At 39.1% G+C, this 13,706-nt stretch overlaps 1 long non-coding RNA gene across 1 annotated transcript; it reads right to left on the bottom strand.

Moving 5' to 3' along the window:
* Positions 1 to 5,616: 5,616 nt before the first annotated feature.
* LOC134082229 (uncharacterized) lies at positions 5,617 to 13,418 on the bottom strand. The gene is made up of 4 exons (XR_009939610.1): positions 13,354 to 13,418; positions 13,018 to 13,140; positions 7,041 to 7,127; positions 5,617 to 5,897 (listed from the first exon to the last, which is right to left on the bottom strand). It is a non-coding gene; the product is annotated as an uncharacterized LOC134082229 (long non-coding RNA).
* Between the last annotated feature and the right edge of the window lie 288 nt (positions 13,419 to 13,706).

Here is a 13,706-nt window from a genome sequence, read left to right as displayed (position 1 = left end):
ACAGTGTTCTCAATGCTCGAGTTCATGTGTGGAGACACTGATGATACTTCAATCAAAGTTTCATGTTGTGTTGAGCCTTCTTACAGTGGTGATCCACTAGCACGACACAAAGTTAACTTTATGCACCCATATGTGACTCTAATGCTAACAGAGGTGATATTTTAGGTTGCAAGAGCTTGTCCTACAAATGTGGAACACTTTATTGGAATAGGTGACAATAATAAACTGTTATGTTCCATTATGAATATTTTTTTGGTACAGAGCACACATAAATTGCCTATATGCCACACACACTTCCTAGAAGGCTTGTCAGCCAGCACAAACATTTCTGATTCACCACCACCTGCATTGTTTTCGCATACCTGTTTACATGGACCTGGTTGGGTGTTACACATAGTGAATGAGCACATTAAAATGTTGAAGGATTAATGCATGTGACACAGTTGAATAAAGAGTTGCACTGTACTTTAACAAGATGTTTAGTGTCGGAGTGATCATTGAAAGGAGCAGAATGTTCCACTAGTCTGGCTATCACCATATCAACTCAGTTTTTTTTAGATTGAACATTAGTCTGTGGAGTCTACGCTTTATTTCTACTGCACAGGAAGCGTGATCTATGGGCATCGTTCAAATAACTCTGTACACTTTTGTATAGTCCTTCAACCAGTCAGGCCAACGATCTCAGTGTGCCTTTAGTATAAGCTGATTGGACCCAGAAGATATGGACAGGGAGCAGGATAGAAATGCAGGTTTCCAGCCTGAGCTGCAGGGCAAAATCCAAATCGCTGGCATATCAGGCAGGGTTTACCCAGCAAAGCCTTCCATGGCATATTGTCTATTGTCACTTTTAGATTTGTTTGGTCTGATTACATAGCTCAAAATAATCTATTCAGAATTACTGCATACTTGAATAATGGACACAGCATGGACTGTAGGACTATATAGTTTGTCAAAGCCTTATACAATCATGACAAGATGATTTATGAGATCTTAATCTTAAAGGTATACTATGCAACGTTTTTCAGTTAATCAATTCGTTTCATACTGTTATATATCATTAAATGAGTCAATACCGGTCAAACAATGTATTTTTCGGCCGCCCTAGTGGTCTATAGCCGTAGAACCACACTTGCAACTTCAGGAATCTTCGGGCACGCACCCATGCTCTATTCCAGGAAGTGTCATGTAAAGTCTCATGAAAAGGCACGGCAGACTGACCGATTGAGGAGTTTTGTAAAATATACACGCTAAAGCTGTAGGGGAAGCTCTGCAGAGAAATATGCAATCATAAAACGAGCGAAAATTAAAAGTGAAAGCGAAACCGGCGATGAAATCGCCAATACTGCATAGTATACCTTTAAAGAGGAACTATGCAGGATTGGCGATTTCATCTCTGGTTTCGGTTTCGTTGTTCGTTTTCGCTCGTTTTATGCTTGCATTTTCTCTGCAGAGCTTCCCCGACAGCTTTAGCGTGTATATTTATACATGTATATTTATATATGTATAGGCTATATTTAAATATATAAATTGCAAGCGTGGTTCTTCGTCTCAGACTTCCAGATGTAAACAAAGAGCGATCGTCTCCTGCAGAAAGTTGCATAGGGTCTCTTTAATTGAGATAAACTTCTGGGTTATTTTAAGCATTTACTATCTCCCCTTTTCACGGTGGTAGAGATAATTAACCACATGATTTTTTGGTACATTGTTCTTTTTCTCTCATAAAAGGGGGAAAAAATAGATTGTACATTTATCCCTTCTTGATGCACAAGGAGGACACATTATAACTGCTTCACCCAGCTCCCATAAGATGGTGTGACTTAAAAATGTGTTAATTATTGTTTACAAGGCATGTTCTACTCAAAAGCTGAGCTGATAAGTAAATGGAAATAACATTCTTTACATTTGTACATTTGTGAGGAATTGTGAGATTCTGTGCATTAAATGGTCCAGATGGTGAATCAATTTCTTCAGCTTAATCTGAGTAAGGTAGAAATAGGACCCTTACCGAACACTGCCAGCGATGTTTGTCCTTGTTGTTCTACGCCACCAATGTTGATTCTCAGAGTGTACTCCCCAGTGTCATTGAGAGTCAGATTCCTAAGCGCCAGTGAAGCTGTGGTTTTGTTCACAGAGACTCTACCAGTGTAATCAGGATGTATCACCCCTGTATCACCAAGTGAAGCGAATATCTCTATACTGCTTGGAGAAAGCCAGCTGATTCTTGGAGGTGGTGCAGATGGAGGGGTGATGAGGGTAAACATCACACTCTCTCCTACTGCTCCATTCAGAGGCCCTTCCAGCAGTAACTCATCTTGGCATGAGCACAAACCTATAAGGGAACAATGGGAAGAATGAATCTATAATGTTTGATGCAATGGTAGCTTCAAGGCTTATGCAATAATTAGTAGGGATAGTTAATAATAAGTAGGGATGTTTATAGAAACTACAAAATACCCTAAATCTCAAACCTTAATGATATACAGCACAACAATACTGTGCTATAAGCATGAATGTGTTTAGCATGGATGAATGTATAGCTTAGCAACATTTCTTCTCTTGACGTCTTTACATTATTCCACAGAATGATAATTTTGACAGTAAATGTATATGTTTTCTCTTCTAAAAAACTTTGAATGTTAAAACATTGCTTCTTACCAGCAGCTGAAATTAATAACACAGTGAGTGAGATTTGCAGATCCATTCAGGAAGTTGGGTATGAGGTAACTAATCCTTGTTCTTCCCTGGTTCTGTTACACATTTAAAATTTAACTCAAACAAAATCAAGTAGCTACCCTCAGACATCCAAGAACAAAATGAACAACACGTTTTTTTGACATAGAAGACATCAACAGGAAGCTACACGCTTATGGACATGGTACATGCACTTACGGTAACACTTACTGTACACTGATATCATGGTGACAAAGGTCTTCAAATCATTGCTCTGTAAACATCCCATAAATCCCAGACAACAGAGAACATGAGATATAGTATGACTACCAAACATGTGCTGACATCTGGTGGTTGAACACTCTTTTTTTGTTGAAAAAGCCTAAGCATGAAAATAATAAAGAAAATAATAACAATACAAACAACAACAATATCAAATGACAATAATGAAAAAAAGATCAGTTTAATATGAACAAAACCATAAGTATAGCCTACAAACCAATTGATTAATTAATTAAATATAAAGTAAACATACTTTATGAGTCTTTAAACCCCTCTTGAAAACCCCCCTCTCAAAACTATCACAATAGCATATACTAAATAGGTTTTGTTAGATTAGGACATTGAATATGTCAGAATGTATGAAGAGTTTATTTCTTGAGTTTGCGAAAAGGTTAAAACTGCCATCAAGCTCTATATACTGTAGCCTATGTTGAAAAAGATTCAGAACCCCATCTTAAATCTGGTGGAAAGTGCGATGCAAGGCTTATTCTTATCTTACCCTCAATCAACAAACTCTCTATGTGCTCCACTTAAATCAAACCCTGGGGGGTGTGGCAGTTAACCCATTTTTTCATGTGCTGCGTGCAACAGATTCCTTCAAATGTGCTTCTGACTGTCACAATAACAGTGTGCTGTTTGAAGTTGTGCTATTTGCTTTTAAAGGAAATGACAGATGTCACTCTCATTGGTTTAAAGGATTTTATGCCTAATACAGAGGTACAACCCTTTTCAATAATGTCAGTGTCAAAAAGTCACCACTAAATAATCAAGACATAAACTCCAATCATTCAGTTTATTCTCAAAGGTACACATATAATAATAACAATAATATTAATAATAATAAAACAAAAAGGTTGATTTTTGGTTCAGAATCATCTTTTTTTTGTGTGCAGAAAACGTTTAAACCTCATTCAATCAAACTGCTGTCACCCAATATCCTTCCTTTGAGTTTAATGCAAGCAGCATTCAATAACCTACACCATGTCAAGCAACACACAGAAAAGACTAGAGGACACACATCAACAGTTCATGCCAGTTTGTATGTGAGAAGTACGGAAGAGCAATAGGGCCACAAAGTAATATATTTATTCTAAATCTCTGAGAAAACAACTCACAATTTTCGAGAAAAAAATTTAGGCTACCAGGAAGTACCAGGTCATTCAGAGCTGGAGCTGACAAAGACTTCGTCTCCTGGCATAGTGCTGCTGAAATGGACAACTTTAATGTTATTTCGAGATTGGACTAACTAACAAAGAGATCCTTGCAGTCTTAGCACAGAATCACAGTATTGTGATTTCTATCCGGACCTTGAAGAGGCAGTGTTGTGAACTTGGACTGTGCAGGAGGCAAAATCAGTCGGACATATAAAATGTGATAGCCTTCGTGCAGGAGGAACTGCATGGGAATGAACAGATGCAGGGGTATCATTCAAGTACAGCTCGCTGCGGCCATAGACAGGAAGGCGAGGCTTGACATCAAGCCCCGTCCACATCAAGGACAAGTGCATTCTGGGATTGTGATCTGTTCTGCGCATGCACGTAATAGTAGCAGGAAGAGGGGAGGTTTGTGACGATCTGTTGGACAGCTTATTTGTCTTAATTTCAAAATGTTTGTTTATTCATCGTCGTCGTTGAAAATCGGTCATTGAATTCAGTCAATGTAAGCTACAAATATTGATTCATGGCAGGGGATTGAACCCAGGTCTATTGAGTGCTAGACGAGATATCTAGCATTACACCACTTGTCACTGTATGGTTGTAGGAACAATATCCCCCCAAAAAACGTTATGACCGCCTTCTACAGATTTCGGACTTTTTTTCTGTCAAAACTTTTGACTTTATTTCTCGAAAATTTTGACTTTTTAAAATGTTGCCTAATTTCTCAAACATTTTGAGTTTCTTTCTCAGAGATTTCCCAGGTAAAAAAAAAAACTATTGAAAATATACTTTTTCAGAGTGTAATAAGTACAGTGTGTACTTTTTTCGTCAAATCCAAGTATATTTAAGTATATTAAAGTATGTATTAAGTTCATCGTAATACAAACTTAACTATACTTCAAGTGTATAGGGTATGCTAAATTGGAACAACTATTTTCAAACTTCAAGTGCACTGAAGTACACTAATTAAAATGAGCAATTAAGCATACTTACAGTACAATTACATTGTATGACAATTCTAATAGAAATACACTTAAAAAATAATTGGAGCTCAACTTACAGTTGAGTTTAAGTACATTTTGTACATACTGTTATCATACTAATTATTACTATAAAGTATGTTAATTTAGTATGCCTCTTCAATATTTCAAGTGATCTACAAATGCACTTCCGTACTATATTTAGTGCATTTAAAGTGTCCCACTATGACAATGATAACATATTTCAAGTGAAGTTCAATTACAAGCTAAACATCATAGACACATACTTTCAGTGCAATATTATTATATTTTATTGTAGAAAAGAACTGTCTTTGAAGTATATTTTATCTGTACTTTAATTCCCATATTGTTATACTTTGGCATAAATGTCGATATTATACTGTTAGTGTATTACATTACAATTCATTTCAAGTGCATTACAATAAATCTCATTTTATTACAATAAAATTACAAAAATACATAATTCAAGCAAAGGATATATAATGCTACTAACACAACAACAGGAACATAACTACACATCACCATTCACATTTATTGAATATTACAACACGCAAATGCAGCAAAGTCCCTGAATTTGCATGAATTGGTGAACGTGCAAGATCACAAAATCATGGAGGGCCTGCACAATGCTAATGAGGGATCGGTTCAAGGTCCTTCAGTCATAATGCCATGTCTTCACTGCAAGTGTCACTGCTAGTGCATGGTGAGTCGCTTTGGCTGGAGGAAATAGATGAATCTGCCATGTTGTTTATGACCGCTTTCAGTGATGACACCAGTCCTGGCAGCTCTAAACAAGGATGCAATATAAAAAGGGTCAGTATCACATTATGATACAAAGAATAAGTATCACATTGTGTCAGAGAATAGAACATATACAGCGAGGATAAGTATTTGAACCCATGCTAAAGTTGACTAAAAAATTAGGAAATATCCAACCTTTAAGAACACCAATTGTCTTTGTGAATGAAATGTATAGTAAATAAATAAATGTTCTTCCTTAAAATACAGGGGTCCTAAGTATTTGCACCCATATGTTAAATTCCCATAGAGGCAGGAAGATTTCTATCTTTAAAATCCACTTATTTCATGGATCCAGTATACTAGGCATCCTGATAAAGTATCCTCAGCCTTTGGAATTAAAATAGCCCCACATCACATACCCTTCACCATACCTAGAGACTGGTATGATGTTTTTTTTTCAGTTAGCCTAAAACCAGCTAATAACTGAAAAAAACCCACCATGCCAATCTCTAGGTATGGTGAAGGGTATGTGATGATGAGGAGCTATTTTAATTTCGTACGTCATGGTTGAGGTCAGGACTGTGTGCAGGCTAGTCAAGTTCATACACACCAAACTATATCATTCACGTCTTTATGGACCTTGCTTTGCACTCTGATGCACAGTCATGTTGGAACAGTAAGAGATTTTGGACAATTCCATGCTCCAAAGTTTGTGGGAACAGTTTTGGGAATTGCCCCTTTCTGTTCCAACATGACTGTGCACCAGTGCACAACACTAGGTCCGCAAAGACATGGATGACAGAGTTTAATGTTGACTGGCCTGCACAGTCCTGACCTCAACCCAATAGAACACCTTTGGAATGAATTAGAGCAGAGACTGAGAGCCTCCTCATCCAACATCAATGTACAACCTCACAAATGCGCTTCTGGATGAATGGTCAAAAATGCTATAGCTGCAAGGGGTGGACCAACATCATATTAAACTCTATGAATTAAGAATGGGATGTCTATTGACATCACTATACTTTTGCCAATATAGTGTACGCCGATGCAAGCTCTGTAGTGCTTCATCAATGAAAAATACTGTCCGTCTCCACGACTTCTTTGATGCATTTTCATGCAGAAAGAGAGTCTGAGGTCCATTTTCACCGAAGTTACACTGTTTTTTGGGATATTAATTTACACTTACCAGGTATTCCTTTGAGTTTCTCAGGGCCTTCAAGTACACAACAAGTGCTTGCAGGTGGCAAACTCTCAACGAGCCAATGATAGGATTCTGCAAAACAGGGAAATATAACAGAACACTACTTTACTTACACTTACAAATTAAGCATCTTAATGTTTACTATGCCTTTACCGTGCAATCCCCCAATGTTAACTTGGAGATTTGGGTATTGGGATGCAATGCCTGTTTACTGCTCCATGGATAGAGGAGTTTCAAAAGACTCTCAATACAGTGGGTACGGGTTGAGAATGCACCTTCTCCCGCGGGACTCCCGAAGAGATCCCGCAGTGCGTCAAGCCGATTTTTTTCGAGGCTAAGGCAATGTACCCAAACAACCACCAGGTGGCAGAAAGTTTCAACTGCATTTAATGATGAAGACCGCATATCCGTCAATAGTCGACTCCTTAATCTCACTGAATCATTAAAATGAAGGTGATGACTGGCGAAATTATTCAAACGACACTTCAATGAACCATTGTTGAAATGAATGAAAATGGTTATAGAAATCGCCTACAGCCAGCGTTATAAGAAATATATAAGTAATAGTTAAAGTCTTCTTCCGTATTAAACAGATAGCCTACGGGACGCTCTTTGTTCCGTAGGCTATTTTAAGGAACTACTCAATGCACACACACTGGGTAAACTGGCGCGCTACAAACATTAAAATGTCAAATCATATTTATTTCTCTTTGTCGCCATGATATTGGGGGAAACGCGGAGAGGCGAGATGGTCAGTCCTCGCATTTGTTCTTCGCGCTTCGTTATAAGAAATATATAAGTAATAGTTAAAGTCTTCTTCTGTATTAAACAGATAGCCTACGGGACGCTCTTTGTTCCGTATTTTAAGGAACTGCTCAATTCACACACACTGGGTAAACTGGCGCGCTACAAACATTAAAATGTCAAATCATATTTATTTCTTTGTCGCCATGATATTGGGGGAAACGCGGAGAGGCGAGATGGTCAGTCCTCGCATTTGTTCTTCGCGTTTCGTTATAAGAAATATATAAGTAATAGTTAAAGTCTTCTTCTGTATTAAACAGATAGCCTACGGGACGCTCTTTGTTCCGTATTTTAAGGAACTGCTCAATTCACACACACTGGGTAAACTGGCGCGCTACAAACATTAAAATCTCAAATCAGATTTATTTCTCTTTGTCGCCATGATATTGGGGGAAACGCGGAGAGGCGAGATGGTCAGTCCTCGTATTTTTTCTTCGCGTTTCGTTATAACAAATATATAAGTAATAGTTAAAGTCTTCTTCTGTAGGCTATTGAACAGATAGCCTACGGGACGCTCTTTGTTCCGTATTTTAAGGAACTACTCAATGCACACACACTGGGTAAACTGGCGCGCTACAAACATTAAAATGTCAAATCATATTCATTTCTTTGTCGCCATGGTAGGCCTATTGGGGGAAACGCGGAGAGGCGAGATGGTCAGTCCTCGTATTTTTTCTTCGCGTTTCGTCATAAGAATATATACTAAGTAATAGTTAAAGTCTTCTTCTGTATTCTCTGCCACATTCGACAACAGCATTCAAGTTCCTTCTCAGCACGATGACGTGACTTTGCTTGCTGTTGGCCCAGATTAGAACAACATGCTCGAATTCACCAACAGAGTCGCGGCAACGTTGGTAGATCGCAACTCGGACCGCAAAAAAAAATTATTGAAATACAGGACCCGACCCGCTTCCCGACCCGCTTATTGTAAAAAGTAGCCTAGTCTAACTTAGTCGTAGCGTCATTGAGCTATGCAAAATTGGTATCTCATATGCATGTAAAACAATAATATAGCCTATATTGCCTAATTATATATAGCCTATAATTGCTCAGAATTTGGGAAACATGCATTTAGTCTACCTTTTTTTTGTTCCGTGTCAGCATTCATCCAAAAATGTGGCTGTTTGACTCAACATTGAACATAATCAGCCTAGGATTTTCCTATACAAATTCTGTTTCAGCCGTTCCTCACATGAATGCCTTGAAGCTCTCCCAAGCATGAAATGCAGGCATAGAATATTATTAAGAAACTCTTTATTAACGTCTTCATCAATGGACCAAAAGTCCATTGCTCCGCGATTATAAATTGCAGCGAGATGAAACCTTTATTGCACGACGTGGGGAAGAGCAGACGTGGGGCTTTCCAACGAGCCACTAGGCCTATACGTTGCGCAAGGACGCACATTGCATGCTCATACCAATTGTAGGCTATATGCCTTGATGACATTAAATTAAGAAATATTTCCTGATTTGGGAAACTTTTAGTTTATTTTTCTTTCCATAATACCATTCGATCTTGCTGGAAATTATCAGACTTGAGAAACACGCATTGCATCGGCAACTTCGCTGCTCAGTAGACGATTCTGCCACTTTCTGTAGAGGCCAGCAGTTCGAGATAAAAGCTGCAGATCATAGACAGAGAAAGCATATGCTCTGAGAACAGAACACAACTGCATGTCAAGTGTAGCCGAGGGTCTGTCTACGCAGAAACAACAAGTGCATTTCTACATGCTCGTGACAAAATGTGGGGGATAGAATCGCGTTTCAGTGGGAATGCTGCAACTTATGTCTTTTTCTTCTAAAGACAATTATGTACGATTTAAATGACAATTTATTTTTTTTACCGACCCGACCAAACATGACCCGCATATCATTAAAAATATTTTTTCTTGACCCATAACCGCGGGTGACCGCGGGTGACCGCGGTCGCCCGCTCGATTTGGATCAGCCCGCGCATCACTGGTAGATACGGATGCCTGCTCTTCAGAGCCATCACCACAAAGGAGCACTAGAGCCTGGTGCAAAACCACCAACTGGGATGGATCGAAGGGCAAGCAAGCACTGCCACACAACGTCAAGACCTTTGTCAACACTAAGCAGAAAGTTTCCTACGATGGGGAGAAGTGGCCGCAAGGACTGCATCGATAAGATCAACGAATGCCTTCGCAAGCCCCGAAACCCTGGCGATACATTTTCTTTCCTTTAATTCAATAAAACATTGTTTATCTGAAGAACTTTTCCGAGGTTGTCTTGTCTACCAAATCCTAAACTTAAATAGAGTAAACATTTTATCTTATGAAAAAACTCTTAGGGGGAACAGTTAGGCAGCCCTTCCTCCATTATCGTAGTAGGACTATAGGCAATTTATTAGAGGGGTCAAAAAAAAACTAATAAAGTAGGCTAGACTAAATGTGTCACTTTAGTGATTGGCTCTTTCAAATGCAAATTAGGTGGATGGGATTTTGAATGGGCCTGCTGCAGGTGAGAGGACAAATCCTAAGAATTTATTGTTTTTAGAAAGTGCCATTATCATTGCCATATTCTCTTAAAACATAGGTTATATATTTGAAAACGAGTTGATTGGCTTCTAATGGTGTTTCTATAATATGATAAAAGCAGAGATTGAGATGTGTGTTTGGAACAGTTTTTCAAATCCCCCGGGGATATTTAGACTCCAGGGTGTTAAGCACTCATTCACAACTGTCCCATCGCTAAATGCTCTCTTGTGTTGCGTGATCACACAAGTATACCTGTCGTAGTGTGCTTTTAATTTGATAGGCCTAATTATTATCTCCGCCAAGGATATAGGATGAACAAAGTCTATGGATTTGCTATCCAGTAGCCTAATAATTAGGCTATGTGCCACGTCCGATTTCGCAAGTGGTGTAGTAGGCTACATTTAAAAACAGACAGCCGCCTGTGAGATCCATTTCATGAAGAGCATTATTGTCTTGTGCGATCATTCCCCCTCCCCCACACTCGTCTAACCAGTTCACTACATATAGCCTATAGCCTATGCGGCACTGAGGACGACACTTGAGCCCGACACTATGTCAATGTAAAAATGTGTGTGAGTGCGCGCTGAACCACGAATTAACATATTAACTTTTCTTTTCAGCAGACATCGCAAACATAAAAAGAATCTCAAAATAGGAAATCTTTCATTTCTTTTAATAAATCGATTCATTTTTTTTGACGGGTTCCGGAGAGGTTCTTCGACTGGGTTTCGAACCCCGGTCGCTGGCGTACGATACCTATGCTTCAACCACTTGCGCCACAACTGGATATAAATTCGAAAGGCTTTATTCGGCATATGTACTTGAACGTCGCCGTACTTGAACGTCGCCGGTTAAAATGAACAAGCCTCCGTTTTAAAATAGCTTAGGCCTACACATTTCTAAGTATTCCTAGCATGTAAATGTTGCCAAAATGTCCATCTTGTCCATCTCTTTCGTCTTCGCCTTGACGTTGACAATAATAGCCTATTCACGGAAATGCGGTCTTGTAACCGTAGCCTAATGAATTCATGAATTAATCTAAGGTTGCCTTTCGAGTAGCCTATTTCAGGTTGAATTGAAGGCTATTTCCTTCTGATAGGCCTATAGGTTTCTAAAACCATTTTCATTCATTTCAACAATGGTTTATTGAAACGTCGTTTGATTAATTTCGCCAGTCATCACTTTCATTTTAAGGATATAGGATGAACAAAGTCTATGGATTTGCTATCCAGTAGGCTAGCCTAATAATTAGGCTATGTGCCACGTCCGATTTCGCAAGTGGTGTAGTAGGCCTAGGCTACATTTAAAAACAGACAGCCGCCTGTGAGATCCATTTCATGAAGAGCATTATTGTCTTGTGCGATCATTCCCCCTCCCCCACACTCGTCTAACCAGGTCACTACATTATAGCCTATATGCGGCACTGAGGACGACACGACACTTGAGCCCGACACTATGTCAATGTAAAAATGTGTGTGAGTGCGCGCTGAACCACGAATTAACATAGGCTATTAACTTTTCTTTTCAGCAGACATCGCAAACATAAAAAGAATCTCAAAACAGGAAGTCTTTCGTTTATTTTAATAAATCAATTCATTTTCTTTTGATGGGTTCCGGAGAGGTTCTTCGACTAGGTTTCGAACCCCGGTCGCTGGCATACGACACCTAAGCATCAACCACTTGTGCCACAGCCTGATGTGAACCTCATTAGGCTTTATTCGGGAAATGTACTTGAAACGTCGCCGGTTAAAATGAACAAGCCTCCGTTTTAAAATAGCGTACACATTTCTAAGTATTCCTAGCATGTAGCCTACATGTTGCCAAAATGTCCATCTTGTCCATCTCTTTCGTCTTCGCCTTGACGTTGACAATAATAGCCTATTCACGGAAATGCGGTCTTGTAACCGTAGGCTAATGAATTCATGAATTAATCTAAGGTTGCCTTTCGAGTAGCCTATTTCAGGTTGAATTGAAGGAAATAATCCTTCTGATAGGCCTATAGGTTTCTAAAACCATTTTCATTCATTTCAACAATGGTTTATTGAAACGTCGTTTGATTAATTTCGCCAATCACTTTCATTTTAATGATTAAATGAGACGGATATGCGGAGCATTTCTCTCCCTCTCCGTTGACCAAAACGTTGCTCTGGCATCTCTGCTGAACTGACTGAGTTATAGGCTACGTCGAGTGAGAGAGCTGTGAGGTATAGGCTGTAAACATTCGAAAACTCGGGCGGTCTATGTTGCCCCCTTGCGGTTGCAGTTTTCCCGATGCTTCGGGAGTCCCGATGTGCGGGAATGAAAGGAGCATTCTCAACCCGTACCATCTGTACATTGGAAATGCATTATAAGATGTATGTAATGCTCATGACTTAGAGAGAGGTGGGGCATGTGACAATGTATGTTTAATCACATGTAGAGGTTCATATAATGCATTTCCAATGTATTGAGAGATTTTTTGGAACACATTGATCTTCAATGCAAATCTATTCATGGGGTAGAAACAGGTAGTGCATCCCAAAAATGTAAATGTTAACATTCAAATTCGTCATGTCAGCATGGTCAAAAATGTTTCGTTGACAGGTGCATGTTACGGCCCTGTAGCTCATGGCCTAATATTGGTTTTCAAAGTGGGAGGCACAAAACAACTTCTCACTAACCCGATCAATGGCAGCCATGATCTCCTTAATCTTATGTCCTGTTTCTCCTCCCTTCCTATGGCACTCAGCAGACAGCCTGGAACTTGGACTTCAGTTGCACAATGCGTGTGAAATTCTGCACATCTTGAACCATACGAGGGTAGAGGAGACAGAAAGAATGTACAAAACAACCCAGCATTTGTAGAAAGAATTACAATTAGCATACAGAAAACATTGATCTAAGTATGATATTTGCTTCAGTGACTATGAAGAGCATCCCATGCTTATAATAAACAGGGACAATGAGAATATGCACATAGGTATGGGTGTCTACCGCAAAAGTAACCATGAGCTAACCTGTAATGCTCCTGTAAGAGAGACCTCAATGACGCTGATGTCATGCACTCTGCACTGCCACGTCTGTGGAGAAAGTATATCAAACTCAACAAATTTACAACATGTAAAACTATAATAATATCAGATTACTGAAACCTTTTAACATTTGATTACATTGAGGCTTGTTTGTGATTAACAAATCACTCAAACATTTAGAGTAGGCAGCCTCTACCATGATCATGAAAAACTTACTTGCTTTACTCGTTTAATAGAGGTCGAATGAGAGCCAGTAGCCTACAATAATGCTGATCACATCATACAAAAATAATGGCAAGTCTAATGTTTGTGTAACTTGTCCTTCAAAGATAGTCTGC

Source organism: Sardina pilchardus, chromosome 6, assembly GCF_963854185.1.
Source record: "Sardina pilchardus chromosome 6, fSarPil1.1, whole genome shotgun sequence".
NCBI lineage: Eukaryota > Metazoa > Chordata > Actinopteri > Clupeiformes > Clupeidae > Sardina > Sardina pilchardus.
The sequence above is the reverse complement of the archived record's forward strand: the minus strand, read 5'-3'. Positions and strand labels throughout refer to the sequence as shown.